Genomic DNA, 15,990 nt, shown 5'->3' on the forward strand with positions numbered 1-15,990 from the left:
GTGAATGCAGTAACTAACCTGAACAAATTATGAACTATTAACTATTAACAAGGCATTTATTCACGTTAACTAAGCCATTAGCAAATGCCTCCACTCCAATATGTTGTTGTTTTAATGGTCAACCCCTCTTGGAAACATGACTTCCACTATACAGATTGTTTTTGTGCAGAACCTTTTCACGTTCTTCCCCTGCAGACGAGAGTTTCTCCATACTTCCCTGAAATCTGTTGTAAACATGCGAGATGCGCGACTTCGCACATACGTTGAACATATTACCGCTATGTAAATGACGGGCGAGCGGTGTGGTAAAACTGAAAAGCCTTAGCAAACGGACCGCTGACTAGCTGGCGCCATTCTTGTGACAGTTGGGCGTGTCGAACATGGCAGACTGCACAGCCGCAACCCCCCGGTAGGAACTTGGTTCCACTCGTTTCCAAAGGAGCCCATTCGAAAATAAAAATGGGTGGAATCTGTTCATGAAAATGGTGTGGATGCGCCTGGCAGCATAGAGGGAATCCAATTTCTGTAGCACACATTTTGCAGATGACTGCTTCCAGAACCTCATGCAGAAGTCAATGGGCTTTGCGAAGGAATTGATTTTGAATATAGATACCATGCCTACTACGTATCCCAGCACCACCGCAGCAGGCCATGCTGATTTGCATATTCATAGATTCTGCCATTCTCAATAAGGGTAAAGGTGTAGAGATGCTACCAAGCCAATTTCAGTAGTTCACTGAACATTTTTTGGTGGAAAAACCATATAAAACAAAGCATTATTCAATATTGAATATTTTTAAGGTTTTAAAATACATCTTCGACAAATGCTGTAACCTGTAAATGTTGTGTCCAATACGTAATTTGTTGATTTATGAGTAGGTTAATACTTCGGCTGGCTTAAAAATGGATGCTCATTTTATTGAAACAATAGCAGTAAATGTTTCGCATAGCCTTTAAACCCACATCAAGAAGAAACTCATAGAAAAATGATATCCCTCAATTGAATGCATCATTAAAGGGGTAAGCACTTTTCCATCTTATTTACATTTCTTTTTTTTGGGGGGGGGGCTGAAAGACAGAAAAATCCCTCATGTTCGTTTTGTGTTGACGTGGTGTCAGCTGTTTTAATGGGTGGTGGGGGGGGGGCGGAGTGGAACTTTGTTGACAGAGAGCAGACGGAACAGAGGGAGAGGTTCGACAACCAGAAAACAAGTTTGACACCTTGGGGGGCGGGTAGCGAAGTGACAAGCAGCGTAACCGAGCGGAACGACAGAGCGCGGAAAGTCGCCGAGGAGGGGGGGAGGAGAGCGAAGCGGCGCGAGGGCGCGCGGAGGTGGCCGCCATGGCGATCAAAACCCGCCGGAGCGACGCTCGGCAGCAGGAAAGGGAGGGGCCGGCTGGAACGCTTTAAAAAGGAGTAACCGGACGGCCTTAACAGGGGGGTCGGCGGGCACCAGGACGCAAGTGGAGGTGGAGCTCAGTCACGGAACGAGCTGCCTCAAACCGTCAGGGCTGTACGGTCCGTCAGTCTCTTCTTCCCCAAAACAAAATGGAGGTCGCTACGTTTTTATAAACTATTCTCATGTCCTCCTGAGACCCGGCAGAAGAAAAGAAATGCAAATATTTTACTTTTTTGACATAATGCAAGTGTCTTGGATGACAAAAACCTGCTGCAGTGAAAATATTTTCAAAAATATTACTTACTTATATTACTATAATATTATTTACTTATATTACTTTAATTTTTACTGATCACTTTGAAGTCACATCAACCAGCTTCACTTGACTTGATGCATGCCTTGTAATTTAAAAAAAAAAAAAAAAAAAAAAAAAAAAACATTAATTCACACAGTAGAACCGAATACCCACTGTGGCAAACAACGATGCAAGTAGGTAATGCCGCCATTTTGCAGTGCCCTGGCTGGCAGCTGAATGCAAGTCTGCGAGAGAGAGAACAATTTGCTGGGAGAAATCTGCCACAGAACTTCACCTTTCCTTCTTCCTTCTTCTTCCTTCGGCTGTTCCCGTTAGGGGTCGCCACAGCGGATCAGATCCGCATATTTAATTTGGCATATGTTTTTACGCTGGATGCCCTTCCTGACGCAACCCTCCCCATTTATCCGGGCTTGGGACCGACGCTAGGAACGCACTGGCTTGCGCGTCCCCAGCGGCTGGGTTGGCACGGAACTTTACCCTTCAGTCAAATTCCTTCCCTGTTGTGGGCCCGTCCTACGCACAGCCTTCAGGACCCCGACCACAAGTGGCCGGTTCCTCACAAGTTACAAAAATCAGAAGGTCCCGAAAAGTCCCCGATCGGTCACGACAGCTGTGGTGCCACACGGCAAGTCCACCATTCTCTCTCACCCTACGTCTTCTTGGGTCTTGACACCATTTGAGGAAGAGCTTGCGCGCGGTACTGTTAGGGCATGCGTTCACTTTAAGGGATCGCCTGCGGGTCGCTCCCCGGGATAATGGGCGACGCGCTAGCCCGCTAGGTTTAACGTAGCCGGCGATTGTCTGAGCGAGGGAGACCAAAGAGGATTAAAATGACGGATGCATTCGCACGGCTGAACGCGTTCGCACATCGGTTAGCGGACTCCCACGGTTCTTCTGCTCCGCGCTAAACGGTCCCGCGATGGTCCGGGGTGAAAAAGCCGCCACCGCCGCCGCAGGACCTACTGGAACGTGGGCCGCTTTTAGATTATGACGACGCTGCAAGAAAGAAAAGAAAAGAAAAAAGCACGGCTTTTCATGCAAGAAATAACTTCGCCTTAATGAAAATGATGGGGGTGAAATGGGTGCTTGGCTTTAAATTAAATAAGTTAATGGCGTCTGAGATGAGAGGTCAAAGTAAAGGATGACACTGTGTCACTGTGGTAAAGTGATATGAGAGCGAAAAGGACAAAAAGAGGTTCTGAGGGGCACACTGACCTGGAAGGCGCTTCCAATCAAAAGCTCAGTGGTGCATGTGGGTCACTCTAGCAGGGGTCATCGTTTGACCTATAGCAGGGGTTCCTGGGGGACCCATGTGCATGTGCTGGTTCTCCTCCCAACCACATTTGCAATCCCAGAATTAAAAAAAAAAACTGTTAATGTTTTCTTAAATATGCTTCTCGTGTTTTGAGGGATTATTTACCCTCTTGGGCCACATTATGTCAGGAATAGCTGTGCATACCATGAAGAATAAAAGTCCCACATTCACACTGCGCTATATTGCAAATGATAAAGTGGGGTAAAAAAAAAAAAAATGTTTCTTTAACTGATCACATTAGACAGAGGTGACTCAACAGGCTCATGATTGGTGAACGTGTGGAGAAATGGCCACTGTGGTAGATGAAGAATTCAAAGACAAAATAAATGATAACAAGCCAAACCTGAATTGTGTTAACAAGTTTAAGAAAATAATTATGAAAAACACATTGGTTGAATAACCCAGTGACCTACAGAATCCACCGACTGAGAGACAGGGCAATGTAATTTATGGCTGCAACCACAAATACAATAAACCATACTAGGGAACACACATTCATTAAATGCAATTTGTGTTATAAAGACAAGAAAACCACTGCTATGAACAGCCTTCATAGGTATATAACTTTCATAAGCAGAACATGATGGCTTTTCAGCACTGCACAAACATTCATAAATGCTTGTTTCAACAACCTCAAGCAAGCATAAGGCACCAATTCTCAGCATGCTTTTCAAGTGACTATTGGAAATAATCCAGTAGTCACCTCCAAAATTAAAGGCACCCTTGATAAAGATGAACAAAATAGACTACATAATACATAACAAATCAGATTTACTCTTCTGAGCTATACTGCAATTTTCAATGTGGAACTTATTTTACTTTAGTAATCCCCTTTCACCTTCAGTCAGCTACAAATTATTATTATTAGACGCCGGCAACTGATTTAAATGGCCAGAGGAGTTATAAGAACGGAGTGAAATGAATCAACCAAACACCACACATTTTTCAAATTTACACACAGTCCAAAATAATGTGTCATGATGATTGACAGCTGTCAGCATTTCGGGCACCCTCCCCTTACCTTTCTCTATGAGTATTTATGAGACTGGAGAACACTTGGTCTTTATGTGACTTCCATATGAAAAAATGAGAGAGTGCTCTACAACTACAGACTCCATAAACTGTCAAAAATATGCAGATGAAAACTTTCTGTGACTGTTCACCGGAAAATAAAGTTGGGGAACTCCGATAATAAAGAAGACAACGAGGCAGAAATGATTCCTCTGCTGCAGACTTTATTACCGAGGTTGGCTGGTGTTCCGGCCTAGCAGACCTCTTTATTATCAGAGCGCTCCAACTTTATTTTCCGGTGAGTAGTTACTGAAAGTTTGCATCTGAATATTTTAGATGCTCTGGGAAGGATCTTAGACCATTCCTCCATTCTGCCATAGAGATCCTTCTGTGCTCGTGGACGACCCCTCAAGTATTCGATGGCGTTCAAGTCCGCAATGCAAAATGTCGATTTTGCGATCAACTGTCCATTTCTTCCTTTGGAAGTTGATGTGTCCTTTGGGTCACTGACTTGTTGTAAGATCCACTTGTGTTGGGAAACTGCAATTTCAACATTTCAAGCATGCTGAGGATCACAGTTGTCCGTCCGTCCATTATCTGCACCCGCTTATCCTGAGCAGGGTCACGGGGGGGGTGCTGGAGCCTATCCCAGCATGCATTGGGCGAGAGGCAGGAATACACTCTAGGGAGGTCTCAGGGCACACACACCATTCACTCATTCACATGGGCAGTTTAGGGTCTCCAGTTAGCCTACCTGCATGTCTTTGGACTGTGGGGGGGGGGGAAACTGGAGCACCCGGAGGAAACCCACGTGGACACGAGGAGAACATGCAAACTCCACACCGGATTCGAACTCAGGACCTTCTCGCTGTGAGGCGACAGTGCTACCTACAGCTCCGCGGATAACTGTTGTGTTTAAGCAAATCTTTTTCTAACAGTTCAATCTCCGGAAAAAAAAAAAAAAAAAAAACTCTTTCTGCACTATTAATTGAATTAGTGTCCCCAGCCAGAGAACACTTAAGATCCCACCTCTGAGGTAGATGACGCTGGCGAGAAAAATCATACTTAATAGCCAAAGCACTACACACACTTCCCAAACAGAGAAATGAGAAAAGCACATATGTTTTATCTCACAACTTGTGAATGGTTTTGTACAAAAGCAGATTTAAGCTACATCAGACCTAATCTTCAGGCAAAATTTGCCTGGAGACAAGACTCCAGAAGATTAGCAATATTACAGCACCGGGCTTTGGCTACAGAAAACAAAGAGAGAAAGTCAATGTGTTATACAGGAACATTACTTGGGTTCTAGCGCAATAAGCCGAATCTAAAAGCCAGCAGCTTGGCACAAGTTCACCGCAGCGTCAACCCGCCATTATTCGGTGTGCTGAACCTCAGAACTCCACCAGACATTAGTGAAGCTGTGAGGAGGGAGGCTAATGAGCTTCATTCTTTCTCACTGACACCAGGGGAGAAATCCCAACGCCACAGTCGTCCCAGAACTCCACAGCTCAGCCTCTTAAAGGGACCGTTTCTCTGATTTATTATTTATTTTCCCCGCCACTTTTTATACAGGATATGACCCTAGGGGACATGACACCTGGGCAAATGATGTTTGGGGCATAATGCGTTAGGAACAGCTGCATTAGCCCTAGGACATATAAAAACAAACATCTGTGATCGTGCCCTGCTCGGTTTATTATTACATTACATTACAGACATTTAGCAGACGCTCTTATCCAGAGCGACTTACACAACTTTTACACATAGCATTTTGCATTGTATCCATTTATACAGCTGGATATATACTGAAGCAATTTCGGTTAAGTACCTTGCTCAAGGGTACAACGGCAGTGTCCTACCCGGGAATTGAACCTGCGACCTTTCGGTTACAAGCCCAGTTCCTTACCCACTGTGCTACACTCCGTCCTTATGTTTTATGAGTGTGCTCAGCTACTGACTTTGTTTTCCCCCCCATTCAATTTTCTTCAAATTGTGTTTTGTAATCGTCGTCGTGTTTGGTACTTCACAGCCACCGTAGATTGCTTTCGCCAATAACACAGTTCCAATGAAAAGCGCTGATAAGTTATATCGACGCCGGTGCCGGTAGCGCTCTCGCGGAAGACCAAAAAGGACGCCATCTTAAACGGCGGCTCAGGGGGCTTGTCGGGTAAGATTCCGCCGCTCCCCGTCGACCTTCGTCTGACGTCTCGTTCCGCTTCGCGCAAACCGCAGGCGGCAGCCGGGTTCGGCGACTATAAATCTCCTCCACTCCTGGAGTCCCCCGCCGTCGTTTCTGAAATATTTCGGATCGTCTCCGGCGGTTTTTCCCCCTCGAGTGACGGGAAGATTTACGCGGGAGCGCGTCCCTGTTTTTACGTTCCCGGAGAACACTCACGGGCTCCGAGACGGGATGCGACAGGGCCTCCGTGCGCCCAATCAACCTCGATGCGGAGGAAGACACCGCAGCGGAAATTTCAAAAACGACTTCGACCGAAGTGAGAGAACGCCAAAATTTCGCAAAATAGAAAAGAAAAAAAATCGCTCTTTGTTTTTGCGAGCGTTACGCACGTGTTTCAGAAGCAACGTTAAAGAACAAATAATTGTGAATGAACGAATAACGATCCATGAATAACTGAATTGGTTTCATCACTTTTGCTAAATCTATACTTATATGCATTTTATATACTGTGCGTGGGGTATGATGTAAAACTTTAAACTTCAAGAGCTACTCACCACACGTGCCTCAGAGTAACTAGCCAGCGACAGATGTGTGCCAAATTGAGCGGAGGTTACCATGAGCATATAGACAGGTTAATCTGTAACTATCAATATACAGTAGTGTTATGTGTATATTCTACACATAATGTACTGTAATAGACAAGAGATACTCTGTTTCATTACACACAAATAACCATGTACACCAATATACACATTTTAGACTGCCCCGGTGTGGACTTCCTCCTCTAATATTGGTTAAAAATGGCAACTGACAGATTAGTTTGGTTTTCCACCAAACATGAATTCTGCCCCGACTTATTTCGATACGCACACGTAAACAAGATGAAAGCAGATTTTGCTTCACAGGACGGATCATTCATTTAAACAAATATCAACGACGTAAAATCAAACTAATTTTTCATTCAAATGGGTATCACGGAATCAAAGGGCCTTTTGTCCTTGGTCCGGTACTCTTTCAGCGTGCAAGCAGAAAGGCAGAAAATGACAAGACCACACATCAAAAGGAAGCACCACAACACCGACCGGATTACCGTCTGAAGAGGCTCTCCAGGTAACGGCGCGCGCCGATTTTTTCAGAGCGAAATTATCCACGCTTGCTGTGATTTTCAGAGGCAGCTCTAGCCGTTCGACTCTTTCCTGGCTTGTAACAGTCGTCGGGACGTTAGAACGGAAGCTCAGTGTTTTCATGCCGAAGGTTGCTCACTCGAATCGGATTTTCATGTAAGAACTCAGAGCTGATGCGAGTAGCAACACGTTCTCTTGATGTCGTATGAAAGCGCTCCTGTAAGCGCTTACCGTCCAAGCTGGCGAGATGATTTTTTTTTTTCCCGTAACTTTCCCTGTAACGAGCTGAGAGCCAGATCTCAATGCTGGCTCTTGTGGCTTGTGCACTTGGTTGCGCTGGCAACCATTTACATTGCGAGGATGAGATCGATATTTTCGTTGCAATTCACACAAGCAGGACACCAGTATCTATTCCAGTAACTTTTTCCCCCACTGCTATATTTTTCCCAGAATGCAATGCGTAACTTTAGCAATGCAAAAACATATATACAGCACTGCATTCAGACAACGGAAAAAGGTTACTAACAAAGTATAAAAAATGTAATATAGGCTAAATTCGCCTTTCACAGTTGTATGCCGTGATCACGTGTAATCATGAGTTACTGAGTGATCTGACTGCACAGAATTACATTGCATTACAGGCATTTAGCACACGCTCTTATCCAGAGCGACTTACACAACTTTTACATGGCATTTTACATTGTATCCATTTATACAGCTGGATATATACTGAAGCAATTTCGGTTAAGTACCTTGCTCAAGGGTACAACGGCAGTGTCCTTAACCCGGGAATCGAACCTGCGACCTTTCGGTTACAAGCCCAGTTCCTTACCCACTGTGCTACACTCCGTCCCTCTATCAGCAGGACACACAAAGATCAACAGCTGGCCCTACTCTACTGGGCGGGGTCTGGCTGTACTCTACTGGGCAGGGTCAGGCTGTACTCTACTGGGCGGGGTCTGGCTGTACTTTACTGGGCGGGGTCTGGCTGTACTTTACTGGGTGGAGTCTGGCTGTACTCTTAGTGGTGAATTCAAAAGTAGCAAACTATTACAGGAATGTTTTAAAAAGGAAAGGAGCCTGAACTGAACATAGCACAACATATTCTACTGGCTAACCATGTTTGTGTTTCGCAGTTTTTTTTTCCTCCAAGTTGGCAAACATCCAGGATTATTTTTGTCCCTTTTCATTGCCAGCACACCTCAGGCACAGTCCCAGCTGGGCCCAGCTGTAAACACCAGACCTGGGTCAAGTACATACTTCTCTGCGCTCCATTGATCTTGCCTGGCGCTATTGAGCCTGCCAAGACAGCCAGAAAAAGCAGGGCTCGTGCTTGTTGAGATTTAATAGATTTCAGAGGCATTCCGTAGGTTCCAATATACAGACAAAAGCGTAGGAACGTATTTGAATCCAAAAAAAAAAAACAAATTTGCATTTGACCCGGATCAGCTAATCACTCTTAGGATGTGCTGTAATCTTGGCAGGGGGCCCAGCTCCAAGCAGTCCTGGGCTGTGCAGATGGGGGGGGGGGGGGGAGGACATTGGCTCTCTGCTCAAAGGACACTGGCTGACCTTGCAGGGTCACTGGCTGGCGATGAGGAAATCTGGGTCGACTCCAGAAACAGGGGACTGCTGGAGCTATGGGACCCAGCTTTCCAAAGGCCAGGCCTCCCATAGTTCAGTAAGCCATGTTTAATTTGTGAGCACACAGAGGAGACGACAACTTGACAGTCCGAAGGACAAGCTGTGGTATATAGGTCCACGTTTGTCTCGTCTATATCATCAGACCAAACGGTTTGTTTAGGAGTGCATTTGTAATGCCTTCGTAACATACAGTAATATGCATAACAGGCAAATATCTTTTTATCTTTTAATCGGTGAATGTTAACAAAGGTAATGTATACTCATATCAACCGTAACCTGCTTTGTTCAATCCTGATTATTTTTTTGAATGTCAATACATTTAAAGTAATTTTACAATTTCAAAATAATAATAGTTTTTAGGAAGCTACAATCGTAGACTGCCAAATGTGGAGTGATTATGAACATTACCAATAGTATTTACACTCTAGACTAGGTCGATAAAGGAGGAAAAATATCAATGGTTATTTTCCATGTGAGTTTTTTCATCCAATGCAATGCACTGCACTGGCATTGTTTTTATATTAAAACATGTTATAGTAGGCTACAGTTCATTCGTCACACCGGGGGAATTCTCAGGCATTTTAATGTCTCAGCAACTAATAAAACAACATTTTATTTTATTTTTTTTAAATCTGAATAGAACCAGTAAATATGTAGCGGTTGGAGTGTGCAGCCCCTTAGTATCCAGTAAAACTGTGAAGCTGGGTGGATTTTCCGTTAATGGCAACCGGTGTTTAGCGGTAGCCTGTTTTGTGACCAGCTTGCCTGTCCCTCCTGAGCAGGGAGCGCGGCTACTCCGCGGGCGAGCTGGTCAGCGCTGTTCCAGACACCCCTCCTCCTCCTCCTCCTCCTCCTCCTGCTCCTCCTCCTCCTCCCAGACGGCGTTTCGGAGGAGCAGCAGCTCGCTTTCAAACCCCAGGCTATTTTTAATCTGCGTCACAGCGCGCCCTATACTGTTTATAAATGTCTATACTGTTTATACCACATTGTATTGTATTCATATTTATCATACTGTATTCATATTTATTCACTTATGTACATACACCTTACTGCACTTTTACTGCTTCTTTTGCACTTCTGGTTAGATGCTAACTGCATTTCATCGTCTCAGTACGTGTACTCTGTGCAATGACAATAAAGTTGAATCTAATCTAATCTAATCTAACCTAACCTAACCTAACCTAATCTAATCTAATCTAATCTAATCTAAGCCTGCCTCTCGCGCCTGAGCCTCTGTCATACTGACCGCCCCGGCTCTTCGCCGACATCGTCCGTCAGCGATGAATCGCGGCGAATCCCGAGTATTTCATTGATACGGAGTTCGAAATGCTTCAGGCGACCGATATTTTTTTTTTTTGCGAATAACGCGGAGTGAAACGGACGCGGCGGGAGGACGTCCGATCGCCCTCTTCGGCGACACGCCCGATTAGAAAAGGGAGGTCCGGACCCAGGCTGGCGCCGTGGCCACGCTCCATATCGCCACCTACAGAGGAATTCGCCGTCTTTCACGTTCGTTTGCATTCGTTCGCGACCTCGTTTATTCACTGCTTGTGCCGATTCCCCCTTTTCTCGAGACGACGGTCTTAATTACGCACCTGTCTCCGTCAGTTAGCCCAGAAACATAATTCACGTTATAACTGCTTGAAAGGGAGCCGTTTCGAGATTATTAAGCAGAAGAGTCGCAGTCGCGAGCGACTGGTCTGCTGTTTGTTTCTCTGTTGTCATTGATGAGGAAGCAACGTGGTCTCCCTGAAGGGAAAAACAAAACAAAAAACATGACAACAGGCTGCAAAGTATCCCGGGCGCAAAACTGACCCGCGTGGGAACGAGGGGGGGAAGAAACCGGTGGACTGCACGCGGGTATCCCATACAGGCGGGGGCGGCCGCCTCTCGGCGACTTGTTTTGTTTTACGCGGCCCGTGCCTTTTTGTGTTGCTACGCGACCCGGTAATCCCCTAATCAGCCGGGACACGGGGGGGGGGGGACAGCGGGAGGGGGAGGGGCCGCGCCCCCCCTTGCAAATTGGGATCTTCGGAGCGGGGAAATAGATGAAGGAGGCCGAGGAGAAGGGCCGCCGGTTTCCTCCCAGAAGTGCACAGGTGGATTTTGTTTTTAGATAAAATCAGAATTCACAGTACTTTCAGTGTTTTTTTATTATTAAATGAATGTCAAATTAATCCGTATTTCACTTCCCAGCCTTGTAAATTAAATCTCTTTGGACACTCTTGCCAGAGAAAACAGAATTTGCTTCACCAGAAAACAAGCTAGGGAGCTTCCGAACATTTGTACTGTTCCGATACAGCACAGGTAACACAAAGTTCAAATCAATCTTGAGCACATAAATAATGCAACAAATTCTACTGCTGCTAAAATCTATTTTCTGCTTAAGACGTCAGGTACTGGTACTTAGTTTTAGTGAGCGTTTTTATTTTACTCAAATTATTCACTTCACAATTGTTAATTTTGTTTTTAAAAATGATTGCTGATTACCCCAACAGACTTGGAAAATGGCTTAAATGAAGCAAGACACTTGTACCGTTTACAATACACATTTCTTTTATATTCATAATTTAGGTAGAACTAAAGCCACAAATTATTACATTGAAAATGAAAAAATAAAAAAAATAAAGTTCTCCTCAAGTTCAAAATGAAATACTTAAGAGCCACGTGTGCAAAATAGGTAAAACTATACATGTCCTGGATCATGCACTCTGATCACAGGTGTGAAAAATCTGAGCGTGATATACAGAACTACTAAAGATCTGTGAAGCAAAATGTAAACGGTGTAGAATGGAGTCCCTTAGAGTCTCCAGATCAATCCATCCATCCATCATCTATACCTATCCTGGGCAGGGCTGTGGGAGGTGCTGGGGCTTATCCCAGTGTTCACTGGGCGAAAGGCAGGAATACACCCTGGACAGGTCGCCAATCTATCGCAGGGCGCGCACACACACACCATTCACTCACACACTCATTCCTATGGGCAATTTAGAGTCTCTAATTAGCCTGTGTGCGTGTTTTTGAGTACCCAACGGAGGAAACCAGCATGGGCACAGGGAGAACATGCAAACTTCACACTGTTGTGAGGCGACAGTGATACCCAAATCCACGTCAGCATGGTTGAGAATTTTCTTTAGCCACGCTGAGTTGGCTAAATTAGCCAAAATCTTCCAAAAAACGAAGGAACTCAACAATTACGCCTCAACAAGATTCTGCGTATCATTACATTACATTAATTTGGCAGATGCTTTTATCCAAAGAAACGTACAAAAAAGTGCATTTTCATGATCGTAGATAACTGCGGAACACGGGTTCAGTAAGGTACAATTACTTATTTTGTACAGCTATTTCTAGCCGAATCACAGCGTGATGTCATGACTGACAGCGTGAACACTGTGCTGAAGCAACCATGCCGTTATGCTGGTCTCTCAATTGTCGTCATAAACTTCCAATGAGATATCTTGTATAAGCTTTCCAGAGGTATACAAGTTAACAGTTCATACTCATTTAGTTCAAATTACTGTGAAGTCCACAGGAGGAACAACAGTTTCTAATGCGCTTCAACGAAGAGCCAGTGGCGGCACGTCCTTAGAGGGCCAGCTGAGCGTTATTTCGCCAGACGATGGGAGTCGCGGCATGGCGACGGCGTGGGGAGGGGTGGGGGTGTGGCCTGGCGGGGGCGTGGCCTGGCGTTTACCTCCCTCAGCCCGCCTCCGGCTCTCGTGGCTCATCTGCCCCGCCCAGCCTCACCGCCGGTACCCGCGGGAGTCAGCGGCCATTTTGCCAGCTTCAGAAAGGGGGGGGGGGAATCTCGTGGAGGCCGGGGAATACGAGGCCTTCAAATTGTCGCAAGGCTATTTATAGCTTAATTATTAATTAATCGTAAAAACGTACGAGCCGTCTAGCGAGGACATAAAAATGCGGCGTGCGCGCCTTTCCCTACGAGTTCGCGCGCGGCGTAACGGACGAACGGATGCTGTGCGGTGGAAATGCCGGGCGTACGATCGCAAGACCTTACTGGACTGACCGCCACGTAACTATGGATGCCGAGCGCAGGAAGGCGGGGGGGAAAAAAATGACAAGGCGTGACCTGGTTAACAAACGCATGCAATATTAACGAGGACACGCGTGTTAAATAGCAGCGCGGAGACTCCGTACTGCGCGTAAATGCCACATCGTCTTTCCCTGACGCGGTGAGGTCATCGCGCTGTGAACTACTGATAATTATTAGGTCCTTAATTCAATAGTGGGATCAGGCAAGCAGACACGTCAAGTTCATTATATTCTTATTTAAGCCTCAAATTGATGCCTGTATGTTTTTGTTTTTTAACCAGCAATTACAGTCACAAAAGACCTTCACTCAGTTTCGTTTAGAAAAAAAACGGCTAGATTCGTAGATTTTGGACGGCTGCATTCGTCAGCGAAACGCGGAGGACAGTAATTCTGCGTTCTCAAGCGTAGGAAACTGCCCCGATTCTCCGGCCCGGATTCAAATATTCGATATTCCTCTTTCGACTTCAGCTCAATTACACGAGAACCTCCTTCACGCTTTGGGAAAGTTCGTTAACCGAACGGCCTCGCCGAACCACGTTCGCCAAAGAAAAAAATCGGAGGGAGAGAACAGCCGGAGCGAAGACAAAAGCCGATTGAATCTCCGGCTTTTTTTTTGGGGGGGGGATTGAATTTCCCTCGGTTCCTTCATCGCTCATTCGGCGCACGCGCTCTCACTGTAGCATTTACAGAAGACCTCGCTGGAATTGGATTAAGTCAATTTGGAAGAATGCTTCAGGGAGCGCGTGCGGACGATCCACTCCGAGTTTCCCCGAATACTCATTTCTGTGAGAATTAGCGTTAAAATATACAGAGCGCCCGAGATATCCACTCTAATATCCGGCTAAAAGACGAGCAAAAAAAAAAAAAAAAAAAGACGCCGAAAAAAATGTCATTTTCGTTTTATTTCGAGTTGTTTTGCCTTCAGTTATCCAGGCTCGTCCCGCTGAGATCAGACGATCTCTTTTAGCAGGGGAGACCCGTCCGAGACGGCAGCAGCCGTATAAAATTGCAGACAAAACAAAACGAAACAAAACACTGGAGCGTACCACGCGGCTCAAATACTGAGTACGAAGCAATCATGAGTCTGGAGTGGAGTGGAGAAGAGCAGAGAGAGAGAGAGTGAGTGAATGCTTTGGCAATGTAAGTGTACCCTTACCATGCCAATAAAGCTTATTGAATTGAATTGAATTGAGAGAGAGAGAGACACACAGAGACACAGAGTGAGAGAGAGAAACAGAGAGAGAAACAGAGAGACAGAGTGAGAGAGAGAGACAGAGTGAGAGAGAGTGAGAGAGAGACAGAGAGAGAGAGAGAGAGAGAGAGAGAGAGACAGACGCCAGAGCCTCAGGGCAGATCAGAGCCATGGCGGCAGCTTAGTCATAAGCAGCGGCGACTCCCAATGGATTCATCGTTCAAAGTCCAGACGAGAGCTTTGAACTCTTTAAGGGGAACCGCACTCAGAATAATGAACCAAGGGGATTCGTTTGACTCACAAACAAGAAGTGTGTTTAAATTAAATAAATGCACTGTTTGCGTTGAGCAAATGATTTATTTTTGCCTGCTGTACATAAATCAAAGAAACTGTCGATGAACTAAACGAATTCCAGTCGATCCAACGAAATGAAGTAGTTACTGCGTGCGCACTCCAACCTAATTGATTAAGGGGTCCTAATTAAAGGCGTTGAGGTCCTCAGTGGATTGGGGCAGGGCTGCACGATTTGCGAAATCGCAATCTTTTTAAGACTAATAATAATATCCACAGCCAGGGGGCGTACAGACAATCTTGGGCACAACCTTTACACAGTATAGACAATCTTTTGTCTTTTTTTTTTCCTTTCATAACACCTGACGCGACAGTGAACAAACCAAATGTCAGAGGCCACGTGAAATGCTTCCAGGAAAAGCCATCATCACTGATATCTATCGGGTGCTGATAAGACGTCCAATCAGCAGCGAGGTCTTACAGCTGTGTCCATGTGATTTGTTTTCTAAAACACATGGAAGCTGTAAGGCCTCGAGAGAGTAAACTATACTGATCTATACATTTCAGCGAAGTGTAGGTACTTGGATAGGAGGGAAATAGACCTAAAATAGCAGACCTAACAGAGATGGCTAAGCAACCTTAGAATACAGTGTGCAATGAATTTGCAGTTAGTAGTAAACCTCGGTGCACTATGTATCCAATATGCACAGACACTGAACTGATGCATGCATATTGAACAGATCGCTGTAATCGAGAACAGGCAAGAAAGTGGCAGAACCCAGTCTTTTTCAGAACTCTAAAGAAAAACATGACTTATTTCTTAAACGAAAGGCAAGTTTTCGACTTCAGCTTCTTCACAAGACACTCGGTGTGTGGCTTAAGAGGAAGGAAACCATCACTCAAAATACCCAGGTAATTGCAAGAAACTACTTCGATCTGTTTACCATCGACGGAAGCAAATCAAACTATAGCCCCGACTAACACGCCTGGATGAGGACGCAAGTGTATTTCCCCCCCCCCTCCCATGCACACGAAGGAGGACTCCAGAGGTGAAACATTCTCTGGGGATCGCGGTCGGAGAGCTGCAGGAGTTGGCTGGTCCTGGGGGGGGGGGGGTCGCCAGGCCTCCGAAACTATAATTAGACACCGCCTCCGTGCCCACTGGCCGTTTGAAAGGCTCGCCAGGAGAGAGCCACCGCTGCCGTGCGACCACAGACGCGAGCGCCTGCGGGGTTCGCTAACTGGAACTTTCGAGCGAAATCGGGTTCCATTGTCAGACGAGGCAAAAAAAAAAAAAATGAGCTTTCGGACTACAGGCACCAGGGGACGGGTTGGTGTAAAAAAAGGAGGGGGAGGAGCATGGAGAAAGGAACCCAATCCCCACTGTGAAGTAGGGTGATGGATGTGTGAGGCTGTGGCAGACTCCGCCCCCCCGCTCCGGGGAGCGTGCAGGACTAGCTCT

At 45.7% G+C, this 15,990-nt stretch overlaps 1 long non-coding RNA gene across 3 annotated transcripts in view; it reads right to left on the minus strand.

Moving 5' to 3' along the window:
* Nucleotides 1–1,137: 1,137 nt before the first annotated feature.
* The window catches only part of LOC135242257 (uncharacterized), a 98,658-nt gene continuing 83,805 nt past the window's right edge, over nucleotides 1,138–15,990 (minus strand). Inside the window, exons 2-3 of one of the 3 annotated variants that reach the window (XR_010326288.1) lie at nucleotides 2,932–3,086; nucleotides 1,138–2,712 (exon numbers count right to left, since the gene is read on the minus strand). This is a non-coding gene — a long non-coding RNA (uncharacterized LOC135242257). The remainder of the gene's footprint in view (nucleotides 2,713–2,931; nucleotides 3,087–15,990) is intronic. The other 2 variants (XR_010326287.1, XR_010326290.1) reach the window with 2 other exon arrangements.

Source organism: Anguilla rostrata, chromosome 16, assembly GCF_018555375.3.
Source record: "Anguilla rostrata isolate EN2019 chromosome 16, ASM1855537v3, whole genome shotgun sequence".
Lineage (NCBI taxonomy): Eukaryota > Metazoa > Chordata > Actinopteri > Anguilliformes > Anguillidae > Anguilla > Anguilla rostrata.